The 14,851-nt window shown below is 34.7% G+C and overlaps 1 long non-coding RNA gene across 1 annotated transcript; it reads left to right on the top strand.

Moving 5' to 3' along the window:
- Positions 1-4,375: 4,375 nt before the first annotated feature.
- On the top strand, positions 4,376-14,837 carry LOC136840712 (uncharacterized). The gene is made up of 3 exons (XR_010853709.1): positions 4,376-6,461; positions 9,899-9,988; positions 12,489-14,837. It is a non-coding gene; the product is annotated as an uncharacterized lncRNA (long non-coding RNA).
- The last annotated feature ends 14 nt before the right edge of the window (positions 14,838-14,851 follow it).

The following is a 14,851-nucleotide window of genomic DNA, read 5'->3' as shown; positions in this document are numbered from 1 at the left end:
TGGCAGCTTATAAAATAATACCAAAGATTCCTGTATCATCGGGTATATAAAAACTATATCAAAATTGCACTCAGACCAATGAGAAATTAGACCTTTATGATTCAGGTTGTGTTCTCGTTGTGAACTGATCATTCTTCTTCATTGCAATGAATAAGTCTTGTCCAGGTACACCAAAAGTTCATTAAGATTTATTTTAAAATGGTATGTGAACATAACTTCCTTAAAGGTGTTTTAAACAAACCAAAAAATGGACCTCTATCTTGTGTCTAGGGGCCACTGTAGTCTGCCCTCGTAAGAAAACAGGCCTTCCGTGATGTTTAAGTGTCCTACTGAGATAAGGTATCTTAGAGAAGTTATCTAGATAAAATCTAGATTAGTTTAGCCTCAGGATGCCTAGACATAAATATAGGTAGTCCAGTTCTAGGTTAGGCCACCCAGCTGACGCTAGGTACTTAAACTGTGACGCAGAATCATTGTTAGTTCTTTGGGACTGAAGGCTTGCAATTCCTTTTTAGTAATTGTAAGATCAAGCTAGCTGGTGGAATCTTGTGCTTTAAACCATAATGTCATTCTGGAGCTGAAACTATTACTTTCTCATGTTTCATAACTTAATTTCTTTAGCAAATGAGTAATATTCGAGATGCTGACCCCTGTATATTTAACAGTAATTGAGGAACACTGAGAAAAAGTGTTTTTGGTTGGGTCTTTACCTGGCTGGGGCCTTTACCTCCCTGGACCTCCCCATCCAACCTGACCTAGGGTGCTGAAAGTTAGAATGAATAGGGTTGCACCCTAACTAACCTAAGACACCAGGAACCCACCTGGGTGGGCTTAACCCCCTGGGACTTGCCCCACCTGGCCTAACCTAAAGCCCTTTAAATTAAAGAACAGGGTTACAACCAAACCTGTGGAGCCTCATCATTTCGTGGCCAGGGTATGAACTCCCCATTAACATATCCTAGGGTACTAGGGCCTGACTGTCACTCAAAAAACCTTCAAAAACTTATCTTCATCACAGTCAGAATTTGGAAAAGTATCATAGGAATGTTAAATATAAACCTGTATTTTTCTCTCTCGTATTTTCCCCCACCCCAAAAATCTTGCTGACCCAATGTGTTCCCCCTTAATTTAGGATATTAATTTGCTGCCAAAATGATGTTAGAAACGGTCAAAACAAACTAAAATCTACATACTCATATTTTCAATTCCAGAATACAAGTATGGTATAAAGTTAAAATTTACCAAACATTCAATAAACCCTATGTGAATCGGAATCAGAACTTGCAGAAATAGGGTATCATGGCGGTGTCAGAATACATCCTTGTCATTTGACCTTTTTTGCATTTACCCCCTTACATAAACCCCAGCTTCGCACTGTGGGCCCCCAGAATTATAGGATATAATGGCTTCAGTATCTTTAAACAACTAATTTTTTGTGGTAGTGAATGTCAGAAATAAAATAAAAAAAATCAAATGAGCCATAATAATCAAAGGAACAAGAATTACACAACTGGACTACTGTAAAGGAACTAGGACTAAACCAGATTTTTTCAAGCAACACCTGAATTCCAGAATACCACTTAATTGGTAAAATGTACAACAAAAGAACAGTTAGGTTTCAGCATCATTCATGTACCCACATTTCTGCTTAAAAATAACAAAAATTGTTCCAAATATGCTAAGCCATGCCTACCCATGATACACTGGGACAAATAGAATTTGAACAGTAGCCCACTTGCACGACCATCAAAACATAGACAGAGAATATAGAAAATGTCCCAGTGAGTAATAAGTCATTGGTAAATATGTTGGGAACACTAAACTAGCAATAGGTTTTAGTATGAGTTTCATATTAAGCATATGAAGGAGACTTTTGAACAAAGCAAAAGATTCTAATACTTAGGGCTGGTATTAGACAATTTGGTAATCATAGAAAAAGCATATTATTATTGCTTCTCAAACCTGAAAGATTAATGTACATGCAAAAATATTTTTTTGGTAGTTTAGTAATTGTAAATAATTCATTGTGTCATCTATAAGGACATTCCTGAAGGTATTATATATATGTGAAGCTTTTACTTGTTGCCAAAATGCTTTATTAATTAACAGCATAAAATTTTAGGTCAGGAATTGCCCTTCTTTTAAAAATTCAGCAGTTCATGATTTTTTTTTTTAATGCCATTATTGTAAACCATATTTATGGCCTGTATAAGTTTGATGATTAAAGTGTGATGATGATGTATTAATTACTCCCTTTAAGAACACGAGTCTTTAGACGAGAGTATTTTTCGGGTGCACATGGGAAAAGTTCAGTTTATGTATGAATTTGAATATTAAGTAATATTTGGCTTGATTTTGAATTTTTAAAAATAGCTGTTTATTAAAATGAAATGATAGCAAGTACTCCATTGGTTTTTGGAAGTAGTTACTCTCTAATTTCTTTTACAGATCTCTTGATGTTACTCTCAACATTACTGTAGTCTACAAACATTGAGGGAAAGTATGGTAAAGATCTATTTATTTGGAACAAGCTACAGAACATGAAGTTCATATCTGCATTTATAAATGGTGCTGTGTGAAGCTCAAACATCAGACCCACTACAGATGGTCAGGACTGCCTGACGTCAGTTAAGTTGTAAAAGTTCATTTTTAATAGCATATTGATTTCTATTTTTTGCTGTATAGAGTTTATATACATTTTGATTATTTTATATGTAGACTTTGTAGTACAGCATGCTAATAATTGCTGTATAATTTTAGACATTTTACTTAATATAGTCCTGTTTTGTGGAAGTGTCAGTATTCACCTACTTTGATGAGTATTAGATCATAATTTTTGGTAGTTTCACAAAAGTGAAAATTTAATGATGTTGAGATAATTGCATAGGAAAAAAAAATGAAATCCACATATGATATCCTGAATTATTGTAATGATAATGAAAATTTTACTTTTTTATTTGAACTGTTATCAGTAATTTTTCCCTTCAGTACTGCAGTTTTCCAGAGCTGTTTCAAGTGTTGAGTTATTCAGTAGACACTGTCAGTCTCTTAGGTCATGAGAGAGCTAAGTCAATATGTGAAAGGAATGTCTGGACAGTTATCAGGGCAATGGATGTGTTGTCAAAATGAGATAATGGATTGCATTTGTATTTTAAGATGGAATACTTATTACTAGTGGAAATGTGCAGATTATTATTTTCATTTGAGACATTCCTCTTAAAAGAGCCTCATTAATATTTGGAGGTAAATCACTTGTACTGATGACACCATATAGCAAGAGTTTTGATATTAATGTCTACCTAGGGACAAACCAGATTTAGCATATCATAATTTGTCATAATTTCAAAATCCAGATTCAATAATGACAGTTTTATATTCTGTGCAAAGTACAGTATGTATGGTTGTAGGAAATTGACAAATGAAGGTCTTGCTCAGGTAGACTTTTTCACCCTATTAGACTGTTGATTCAGATATGTTAACTCTTAGTCTTGATTAGGCTAACTAAAAGTTAGATAAATTTCCATGTACTTTGTGAACTTTGGAGCTAAATAGATTTCCACCAGCAAGCAAGAATTGCAGTGAAATGCAAAAGTCTTCAGAATTGAAACCCATGAGTTTTAAGTATAACCTGAAATTAGAATATTTCTTATTATTAATCAGGAAAGTTTTAGTTTCCTCAGACAGGTCATACTGCTGATAAGTGAACAAGAGAAAGTGTTTTCTTTCAGAAATACAAATCATTGTCTTTATGTAGGAGTATTTCTCAGTGTAAGGTGAAAATGGTCATTGAAACTGGGTGATGGTGTTACTTGACAGTTGGATGGTGAAGTTGGGTAATCCTCAACACACCTGCTCTCACAGAGTGTTTTCTTCTGCCCCTATCTATCACTTGATGATGTCTTGCTGTAATCCTTCCAACTGCAAGGTTAAAAAAAAAAAATGAAATAAGTTGGAACTTATTTTTTTTTTTGTTTACTTCTTTACCATAGATAAGTACTGTTTGTATATTACAGAGGTGTGAAGTGTATGTGGCACTTTATGGCCTCTGTTTCAGTGACTTTTATGGAGGGCATTGGAGCTCTACTCTGAACCTGCCATTCTTATTGGCAAAACTTAGCTGCCTTCTGAATTAGCACCCTGTGTAAGGTCACACTTGGTTCTTTGAGGATTACCTTTTCAGGCAAGATCTCTGACACATCTCACTCTGGCATAGGCCTACCCTATTACTGTACAACTGTTTTCCCTATGCCAGACTGAATAGGATGTTACAAGCATTGTCACTCCCTTGCATGTTATTGTGAACATGACATTTTCGGGTGGAGATTCAGTCTAACATTCAGTTGATATGCAACTTCTGACCTAAACAGGGGATGGTAAACAATACTTTGCTCTGGGTGGCTTTCAAGTCACCTTCGTTATCCTCCTTTTATACCCTTTTCCAGTTGCTCAGACAACTGGAGTCTTTTGTGCACCTGAAGGGAAGAATTAAATGTCTAAAGTTAGCAGAAGGTGCACCTAAACAGGGGGTGCTTCTGTGTGAGACTTTTCACTCGGTCTTTCTAAACCATACTCTTTACTGTTGAGTTTTTGGACTCATTTGACCTCTAATCATGGCTGTCTTACTGCTCAAGGAGTCATTTCCACAAAAAGCAACATTTAACATTGTCCTTCACTGTCTTCCAATCTCTTCAACACCAATGGTAACATTTGATATTGTCTTGGTCAGTCTACTGTGACCAGAATGGAGTCTAATTTCATTGTCTTTACCAGCACTCTTTTTCTTAGCTTCATCCTCCTTGTAACTAATGGAACCCTCTGTGAATGTTTACCTACCAGTTCTTATTATTAATGTAACCTGACCACTGACCCAATGTACTTATTCCTCAGAGGATTTGTCGTTGTGAATGATAACGTTTGGGTTTCATGTATTAAATTACGGCATCTTAAAGTTTCTGCAACTGATTTGTTTTCAAAGCTTGACATTTGTTGTCAGTTATATTTTGGATGTTCAAATTAAAAATTTTAAACTGTTAGTGTTATTTTACAGTCTGCATATAAAGAGATTGGTTCATGTGGACTACTCTTCAAATATCCTTTGGTCAAACCAGTCATCTGTACTTGACTAAGGCACCTAAAAGTTACTAACCCAACTAGTTGTATTCCTCACTGAATACCAACAGAACATTGTGTTAATATTGGGGACCACTTCTTAATATGAATTATCCTCATCTGTTAATTTTGAAATACAGGCTTTTCGAATATCAGTCTTACCCAAAACAGAACTGGAGTATGAATGGGTCAGAGCAGATTTCATTCAGATGAAAAATAATGCTTATTTTTTTTTTTTTTTTTTTTTTTTTGTTTACAAGGCAGGCTCTTAGTTCAATCCAGTAACTACACAGACTTGTAGAATTATTTCTCAAGATGATTCAGCTCCTAACAATCATCTAAATCTAATCCCTCTTGTTGATGATAGGGGTAGATTTGGCTAAGAACTTACCAGTACAGTAACCTATTAATTCTGCATGTTTCTGATATTTTTGAATTCATGACCAAAGATGAATGTGACATACATTATTGTATATGTGAAAATATGGGTAGTACAAACTTTATCTCCTTAATTTTTAACGTTTTGGATTCAGTGGTGGTTTTCACAAAAGGTTTCTTGAATTAGAGATATTAACAAGCGATTATTGTGTGATGTGGATAGAATAATCTTAAGTCATAGTTATAGATTAAAATTTTTGGCTACAAGTAATGAGTGACAGGTTTTGAGAAAATCAGTACAATACCCATTTTTGTTTTGTACATTGAAGGTCTTCAGTGTCATGTTTGTAGGAATCTGAGTTTCTTCAAAGTTCTTTACACCAGCTACCATTCTGTACAACACTATTAAGAAATTCTTTACCACTGAATGCTGTGTTGTAAATGGCACTAGTTTGATAACATTCCACGCTACCTTATTTTTAAGCATGTAATTAGCTTTTAATAGTTACAATATCTGCTTGCAAGTACACGCTACTTTGGTTATTAAGGAAGTGTTGGGCATTATCATCCCATATTCAAGAATGCTTTCTCTACAGAAGTGTATTTTTCCTTTCCAGGTTTATTACCAGTACAGTAATGTACTTTCTAAGTGGAACAGTAAGAAAAGGTAACTGATGTGAGGCATTCTAGTGGTGTGCACGGTAGGTGGAAAAGATTGTTTGCTCAGGAAGTCGTTCAGAAACAGAAATTGAACAAATTTGAAAAAATAAGGATGATAGAAAAAAAAATTACAGAAATTACTACCAATATAAGAGGAGCAAACACCCCAAGATTATGGTGAATATCTCCCTTGTCACCAAGTGGGGCAGTATGAAACTACTCCCATGTCATAATCCTCTTCAAAATAGGAATTTTATTTGTATGGGTTCAGCTCAATATTGAAACATCAATGAACAACTCGATATATGATCCATGTAAGTGGTGTATTTTCCTTCTAGTGGTTTTGGAACCTCACAGTTTCCAGTTGTCTGGGAAGAGTTCCTCTTCCTCAAAATGTTTTCCATCATTGGCACATGATTAGGTTTATGGATAGTCTGTTATTCACTTCTTATCTGTACTTTTAGTCCATTCCGTTGTCTCGGTAATTTAGCTTCTCACTGACTGATAAACTGTTCAAAAACCTTATTTCAGTTGTCATTTTCATGTTATTTTTTTTTAAACTTTGTGTTTAATTTCCTGTAGAAAGGTGGTTCTTGGCATAAGATACAGTTTAATTTGAATTATAGCATTTTAAATTGTGGTCCCCAACAATTGTCTTGTATTTACACTACCGTGATACATGTGTATAAAAAATTTTGGACACCTGATTTCTTTGTTCCTTTTTTTATATACAGTAGTTGCAGTAGCATAGTGTTCCATGAGCTATTTCCAGAACTTCTATTCCTCTTTTATATGACCTTTATTTGTCATAATGAAGAAAATAAAGGTCATATAAAAGAATATAAAATCTGGAAATAGATCATGGAATATTATGCTACTGCAACTGCTGTACACAAAAAGAGGAACAGAGAAATCAGGCGTCCAAAATGCTGTAATGTTTATGTGTATCACGTAGTGTAAATGCAAGACAATTATGGGGAACCACAATTGAAATGTTATAATTCAAATTAAAGAAAACGAAAACAAGAAAATAACTGATCTTAATCAGTCCAAGAGACAACTATCTAAAAGTACAGATAAGAAATTAAATATAAAATTTTATGAAAACATTTTGAGCAAGAAACTCTTCCCAGACAACAAACTGTGAAAATAACAACAAATAAAATGAGGGTTTTTTCAGAACCCAGTTAAAATCAGTCAGAAGAGGATTATGACAGAGGAAATTACTGAGTATTGAATTAGGAGTTTCAGTGACCCACCTGATGAACCAAATGATGGTTAAAAACAAATCACAGGGGAGAAATGTGACCAGTGGCATATGCCATCAAAACCTGGATTATCTTTGGTGAGTCTTGAAGTATTTAATTATAGTTTTTTAGATTTTTAGGAGATTGATTTAAGAAAGGGTTAACTGAATACCAACCAACCTGGCGCTGCCCAGGAAAACTCTGACAGCCGATAAACTCTCTCTTTCTCTGCTGTTAAAACAGTTGCTTCAGTTACATTACCCAGCATTTTTTACATTTTATATTTCACCCCTTCTCACCCCCTATTCCTACTGGGGTTGAACGTGGACTGAAACAGCATTGGGAATACCACTATTCACCTCAGTGACCTCAAAAACTGTGGATTAGACACTATAATATCTGTCATTTTTTAAATTTTATTTTCACCCCCTCTCACCCCTCCTTCCTGTTAGGGCTGAACTTGAACTTTGAGGGCATCGGGAGTGTGACCATTTAACTTTCAGCAACCTTGAAGATCCCACCCCTTCCCACCTCCACCCCTTTGGTTGCCAGTGATGTCTTGCCCCCACAGTATTCTTTTCCAGGTAGTAAGTCATATGTATACAGAGTTTGGTTGAAATTGCTCAATGCATTTCAGAGTTATTTTGGAACATGGACACACACACATACATACATACATACACCCATTTTTATGTGTGTAGATGAACAACAAAGTAGAGAGTTTGGAAATTACAGTACTGTAATCCCTGAAAGGATCAAGAGTTTAAAGGGTAACATTGACTGCACATGACAAATAATAATGTTCATTGAATTTCTGAAAGAGCTAAAAGGCATATAATTTTTTAAATTAATGAAATGACTGAAGATTGATGCAATGGGAATTTTATCCTGGGTGTGGACTGCTCAAAAAGTATGAGATTATTTTGCACTGTGTACAAAAGTTACTGTAGTTTATAAAGTGTTCGAGTATTCCTAATTGTTACTACATTCTGCCATGTCAAAGAAATCCAAAATTTACCTTTATAAGGGACCTGCGTCATTGTACATTAATATCTCCTTTCAGATAGTGAAAGTTTTCAGGAATAATGAACTGCAGATGATGCATTTTATTTTGATCCAGACAGCATACGAAATGAATTTTGATCTTTAATCAGATGTTGAAAATGACTAGATTAAATCTGTTATTGAAGGATGTACAGAAATGACAAAAATTATATATTTATCCATGTATGAAGTTAGGAGCAACTGTTCAGTACTTGTAAAAAGAACCCAGATGTGAAAATCCACTAGAATTATATACTATCTAGATAGTACAGCTAGCCATAGAATGGCTAATGAGCCTCATGTAGTAAACTAAGAACTTTTTTTAGTGAGACACTTTCTCTTAGAGAAGGATGGCTCTAGTTGCATAAGTCATTGCCACATTAGTTACCTAACAATCATTTTTAGAACTTTGAGAAACTGGATAAGGAAGTCTGAATCAATAGACTTTGAACTCTCATTGAAAGAAGATTGATGGCCATTAGCAGTGACCATCATTCCTTACAAAAAGTAATTGGAACATCCAGATACCCTCTTTTTCATCTTGGTATGGCTGGATGTATTGGTCTTAATTCTGAAATATACAAGATCAGGTTAGTAGGTCATTCAATTAGTGTTGCAAAAACAATACACAGAATTTGGTTTGGCAACACCAGATATTTTAGGATGACGAAGCTTATCAGATAGTATTGTATTTGGTTAGCGATTGAGTGATTGAACTTTTGAAAAAGAAATTTTCTCTAAGCTGCTTAAGAAGTTTGATATTGTGTTGCTCAGACTAGAGACTTTCAAGCAAGTATAACCTTTAGCATCAAAAATGCCGTACTAGTGCCTCCAGATACTGAGGGTAGTGTTAAGCAACATTTTAGGCAAATATGCATGACTGATATGCATTGAAAAATAGCAAGGCTGGTGGTTTAATAATCCTGATATTTAGGTTGATTTGCAGAAACTCAAAGATAGTAGTGCAACTTAAAATTTTGGTCAGAGGACGAGGAAGAACCAAAACATTTGAAACTTATTAGTTTATGGACTGCCACTACTAGTAGCTCTGAAAATAGTGTTTACAAGGAAGAGATTATGCTGAAGTAACCATTATTTACATTTGGTGTTACAGACAAATTTCACAGGAAAATATAAATATTTGAGTCCTGAAAGGCTAAAGTTCTGGTCGATTGTAATTTACTAGATTTTGGGAAAAATGGTGGATTTTAAGAAGGTATGAGTATATACTTATCCTTTTTAAATCATACTCTATTTTTTGAAGTTAAGTCTTTCCCTCTTACAGAGGCTGGCTTCAGAGGGCTAACCTTAACCCATGTCATTTCTACCTGACTTGCAACCCACCACAATTAATTAAATATTAGATACATAATTCACTGCTATGTCTTTATTTTGATTCCTTGTAAGCAAAAATATCTTAATTTTCCAGGATTTAATTAACTTGTTCCTTGTATTTTCAGGTGATCTACAATTGGCAAGTTCTTGAAAGAAGCAGTTGACAGATTTTGAGAAAATACAGTAATTCAAAGAAGAATAGCGCATTAACAATGGTAGGTGTTTTATGAAATTAAAACAAGATGTTTGGGGAATTGTATTATATTTTGAGATAGAAATATTTGTTCAGATGGAACCAGAACTACAGATTTAGAGGTTTTGGTTCTTTGAAAAGACATCAATTTAAAGTTTCGGACTCGAGGTCTGGGATGTAATGAAAATAATGAAATTGATTACTGTATTCTTATAGTGAAAATTAATTTGATGTGATGATAGTAATTTCAGCAAGGAGAAGAGAGGAGTGAAGGGAAGTAGATTATTTCAGGATTCATAACATATACATAAAAAAAAAAACCTTGGTATTGGGAGGTCCTCTATTTTTCTAAGTCTAGTTTCATTTTCTGTGATATTTTCGTAGTAATTTTGGGTTGGATTAGTTTCATTTTTTGTGGTGTTTTCTTAGTAATTATGTGTTAGTTTAGTTTCATTTTCTGTGGAGTTTTCTTAATAATTATGGGTTAGTTTAGTTTCATTTTCTGTGGTATTTTCCTAGTAATTATGGGTTGGTTTAATTTCATTTTTGTGGTGTTTTCTTAGTAATTATGGGTTAACTTAGTTTCATTTTCTGTGTAGTTTTCCTAGTAATTATGGGTTAGTTTAGTTTCATTTTCTGTCGTGTTTTTCCAGTAATTTTTGGTTTGGTTAGTTTCATTTTTGGTTTTTGACAAGCATCCAGAGAAATTTAGTGAGAACTGTAAATGGCTCTCTCTGTGAGAATGACTGAGCTAAATAATGGCATACTGTACTTGGAGAATTTACTAGAACAAATCAGGGTTAGAGATGGGGCAGTGTTGTTTACCAGGTTGTCAGAATGTTGAAATGATTGTATAAATGTGATAGCTAAGCCCAGTTTTTTTTTTTATGAATTTTACACTGCAATCAAATTTTTAAATACTTTAATACTTGATGTGGCTGACTAAACAAAATTTCAAAAGAAGTCTTTGGATAAAGTCATACAGACATTCAAGTCAAGTCTAAGAAGACCCTCTTCCATCCGTGTCCCTCTTAGGATGTTTAGTTTGGGTTATAACTACAGTTTCCCCTTGCAATTCTTGAGTCTTAAACTTGTGGAATCTTTATCAATTAATGGAGTATATTTTGAGCCTTGTGGCCTTTTGAGTAAACACTGATGGCTTGCACAGGCCATAAATGCATAAAATGCATTTACATATTAGTCTATTATTATTATTTAGAAGATGAACCATATTCATAGGGAACAACCCTACAGGGACCACTGATTTGAAATTCAAGCCTCCAAAGAATATGATGTTCATTTGAAAGAAGTAACAGAAGATAATAGGAAATACAGAAAGAAGAGATTGGTTATTAGAAAAAAAAAAAAAAATAAATCAATGAATGAATACATAAAAATGAAGTAAATTTTAAAATACAAGATTTGGTTAGGGTAGTACTAGAGTGTGTTGCTTCCTCACTTGAACTTTTGAGGTTCCAGTTGCACATCATCCTCAGGGATGTAGTACTAATGTATATATATACACACAATATTTGTATGATTTAGATCTCGAATGATTCATACACTCCCACTTACAAATTGCATGCATCTTCCATGGTAGAGCTGTAGACAATGCACATTGGTTGGAAATAGAAAATACTGAATTAACCTGTTGATGATATAGGCCTTGAAATGGCAGAAGAAACAATTGCACCATATAAATCCATTTTTAAAGGAAATGAAAAGGCAGAAAAGTCAAGTGAAAATCACAGGTGTATTTCCTAGAGGTCCAGCCCAGAATCCCAGCCTCTCTTTCTCCAGAACGTAGTGATGAAGAGGGTGGAGAGTCTCTCAATTCTCCACCATTTAAATATAATTTGAATAATGCCATACAGTTTTTAAATATTGTCTGTCGAGTGTGTATGTCTTGATGTGTGTGTGTAATAACTATTCAGCAAGAACTGCAATCAGCATGTTTGTTGTATCATCATCACTGTTCATTATCACCTAGTTAGCTAGTGAAAGACTTGAGCGGCAAAGGATACGTATTAGCATAGTTTTACATATATAAGGCGAGTGGTATTTTTAGGATTACGGTAATGCTATTCAGTTGGTATTTTTTAATAAATGTAATAAATTCTGTATGGTATAGAAATTAAACTACAGTACTGTATTGTAATATCATAGTACCTTACAGGTACAGTATGGCTGTGATTGTACATTTCTCTCTCTTTTTACTGTATTTTTGATACTGCAGTGTTCACTAAATAAGGGTATCTTGTACTGTCTGAGTGTATCGTATATATTTGGTGAGTAATCAACTGTTCATCAGTCAATTTTATGATCAACAATACATTTTATAGTAAAGTACTAGAACAAGGTTTGGGAGGTTGAGAATTATTTGTCGATTTTCTTTTTTCGCCAGGCTTGCACCCTAACCCCTGCAGATTTCAAGAAACAACTTTGTCTTTCATCTTAATACCTTGTAAGCCAAAGTATATGAGTTTGATGTGATATCATTAACAATTTCTTTATCATTTCAGGAAATTGTCACAGAGATAGAACAAGCAAAATGGATATGTCTCACTTGGCATTCTACAGTTATCTGCTATAAAAGAATTAACTTCGAGACAGTTACATATTTATTTATCGAAATTGCATATTTGCAAGATTGTAGTGGTTATTTACAAATTGTATTTATTGCTGTCATTACAGATGATGTAGAAAAGTGGTCCTGTAAAAATAATTCTTTGAAAGTCATATTTTGGTCTAGATAAATTAAACTTCTTTATTGACAGTAGATTAGAGATAGGGTAAAGTATTGTGGAAGTGTTAGTTTATCAAGGTCATAACACTGGTTATTGACCCAAAGTTGAGTTGAATTTACCATTGCTTCTTGTAATTTCTAAGTAGGAACTGAATGAGTTCATATATGAATTATTGCCTAATTGTTGAACATCAGCTAACAGGTAGCTATATGATTAGGGATGCACATTTTTACATTAATTGTCAGGTTAATATAAATAGTCCAATACTGTAGATAGTTTTTACCTAAATTTCACATCAGTGTAATATCAGCTATTGAGTATCCTGTTGTGATTCATGATGCATAGTTTTTAAATAACTTTCACATCAATTAAATGTTATCTGGTAGGTAGTTCAGTAAATTTCAGGATACAATGTATCCAGCAAAAATTTAATCACATCACTATTAGTTACTAGTAGTACAATATTTTCAGAATACAGTAGTACATTGTATTTTACTTAAAATCTTTGTAGCTTGATATCAGCCATCAGGTAGTTAAGGTTTTTTCAATTTAGGGTCACTTAGTTATTATTTAGACAAAGAGATGTACTATGTTTAAGGTATTTTAAAGAGATGTACTATGTTTAAGGTATTTTAAAGTTGTACATTCTCCTAGAATTTTCAGTTTTGATGTGCTATGTCATCCAGTTCGTTGCTCAGTACTTATTTTATAGGTATGAAGTTCATGCATGTGAGATTAATATTAGGGTACAATTATTTTCATTAGTTCAAAAGAATGTGTCCTTGATTTTATGGAATATCATTGTAGTCAATATAATTAGGAATCATTTGTTGGAACAAAACCTGAGAGATGTACTTATTTTTAGGTTTTAATTATTCTTAATAGTTTGTTGTCGTAAATCTTACAGATAATTAAACCAGCTTCCATCATAGTAGGGATTTGGAGCTAAAACTTCTTGTACACTCCTTGTAACTTGTTTCATTGTAATTTTACCAAAGCATTGGTTCTGAAATATTTTACTTTAAGGTTTAGGTTATGCACAGACTTCTAGTACAGGGAGTCTATCGCAATGGAAGAAATTACATTTACATAGTAGGGTAGGAGACAGGAGATATTTCAGAATTTAGTTTCTTCATCTTTATCTCTTTTTAAGTGATTAAATGATACTTGATAGTGTTATGGCAAGCCTCTTACAAAATACATCGAGTCTTGTTTAACATTAAACGTAAATTGATTAAGAAATAGGCAGGTTTAGACAAGGAAGCTGGCCAGGACTTTTTTTGATGTTGCTGCAGTTTACCGAACGTCCATAGCCAAAGATTCAATCTCCAAAGATGAAGATGCATGATTGTGCAGATGTTGCACAACTGTGCCCTTTCTACAATTGTTGCACGACCGAGATATAACTCTGGTTGTTTTAACTGGTTTTCTTCCCTCCCCTGTTTATGGACATGGACTTGGAGATTTTTCAACTTAGCCTGAGTGAGTGTCAAGTATATGGATGTTTCTTCATTCCTTCACATTCCCACTTGGGAACATTGCCACGGCAGGGTACCTCCGCAGATGCACCCCCATCCACGCTCATGTGGAGGTTTAGAGAAGAACAAGACAGCTCTCCTGAGGGTTTTTTCCCTTGTTCATGTGATGGTTTTGTATTGGATGGGTTGCTCTTCATAGAACCTTTCCCATCGTGTGGACAGTAGGCCGACATCCAGGGGAACACCTGTGACAGGGCCACTGCCCTCCCCAGCCATGTTTACAAGGTTGTGATCAAGATCATCAACATCGTGGCACTGCAGGCCAGTGCCTCCTCTCTACCTCTCAAGAAGAGTCCCCTGGTGAACGAGATTGCCCTTCTGAGAGTGATTCTGCCTCCACGGTTGGACGAATGGCATCGATGGTGCTTCAGTGAACGTCTGGTACATGGCACCCACCCATGTTTGTGTGTAGTGGGGATGTCTTGCTTTCCCTCCCCCACTCGCATCATGATTTTGCAGCAGTCGTGTCCGAATGAGTGTGTTCATCTAAGGGGACTTCGACAGCAATCTTCCTACAGCAGCCAATGTCCTTTTCTGATAACGACCACATCAGCGTGAACTGGATCATTCTCCCAGACCCTTACGACTGTCGTATGGATT

This window comes from Macrobrachium rosenbergii, chromosome 8 (assembly GCF_040412425.1).
Source record: "Macrobrachium rosenbergii isolate ZJJX-2024 chromosome 8, ASM4041242v1, whole genome shotgun sequence".
Classification (NCBI taxonomy): domain Eukaryota; kingdom Metazoa; phylum Arthropoda; class Malacostraca; order Decapoda; family Palaemonidae; genus Macrobrachium; species Macrobrachium rosenbergii.
This window is presented reverse-complemented; position numbering and strand designations above follow the sequence as displayed.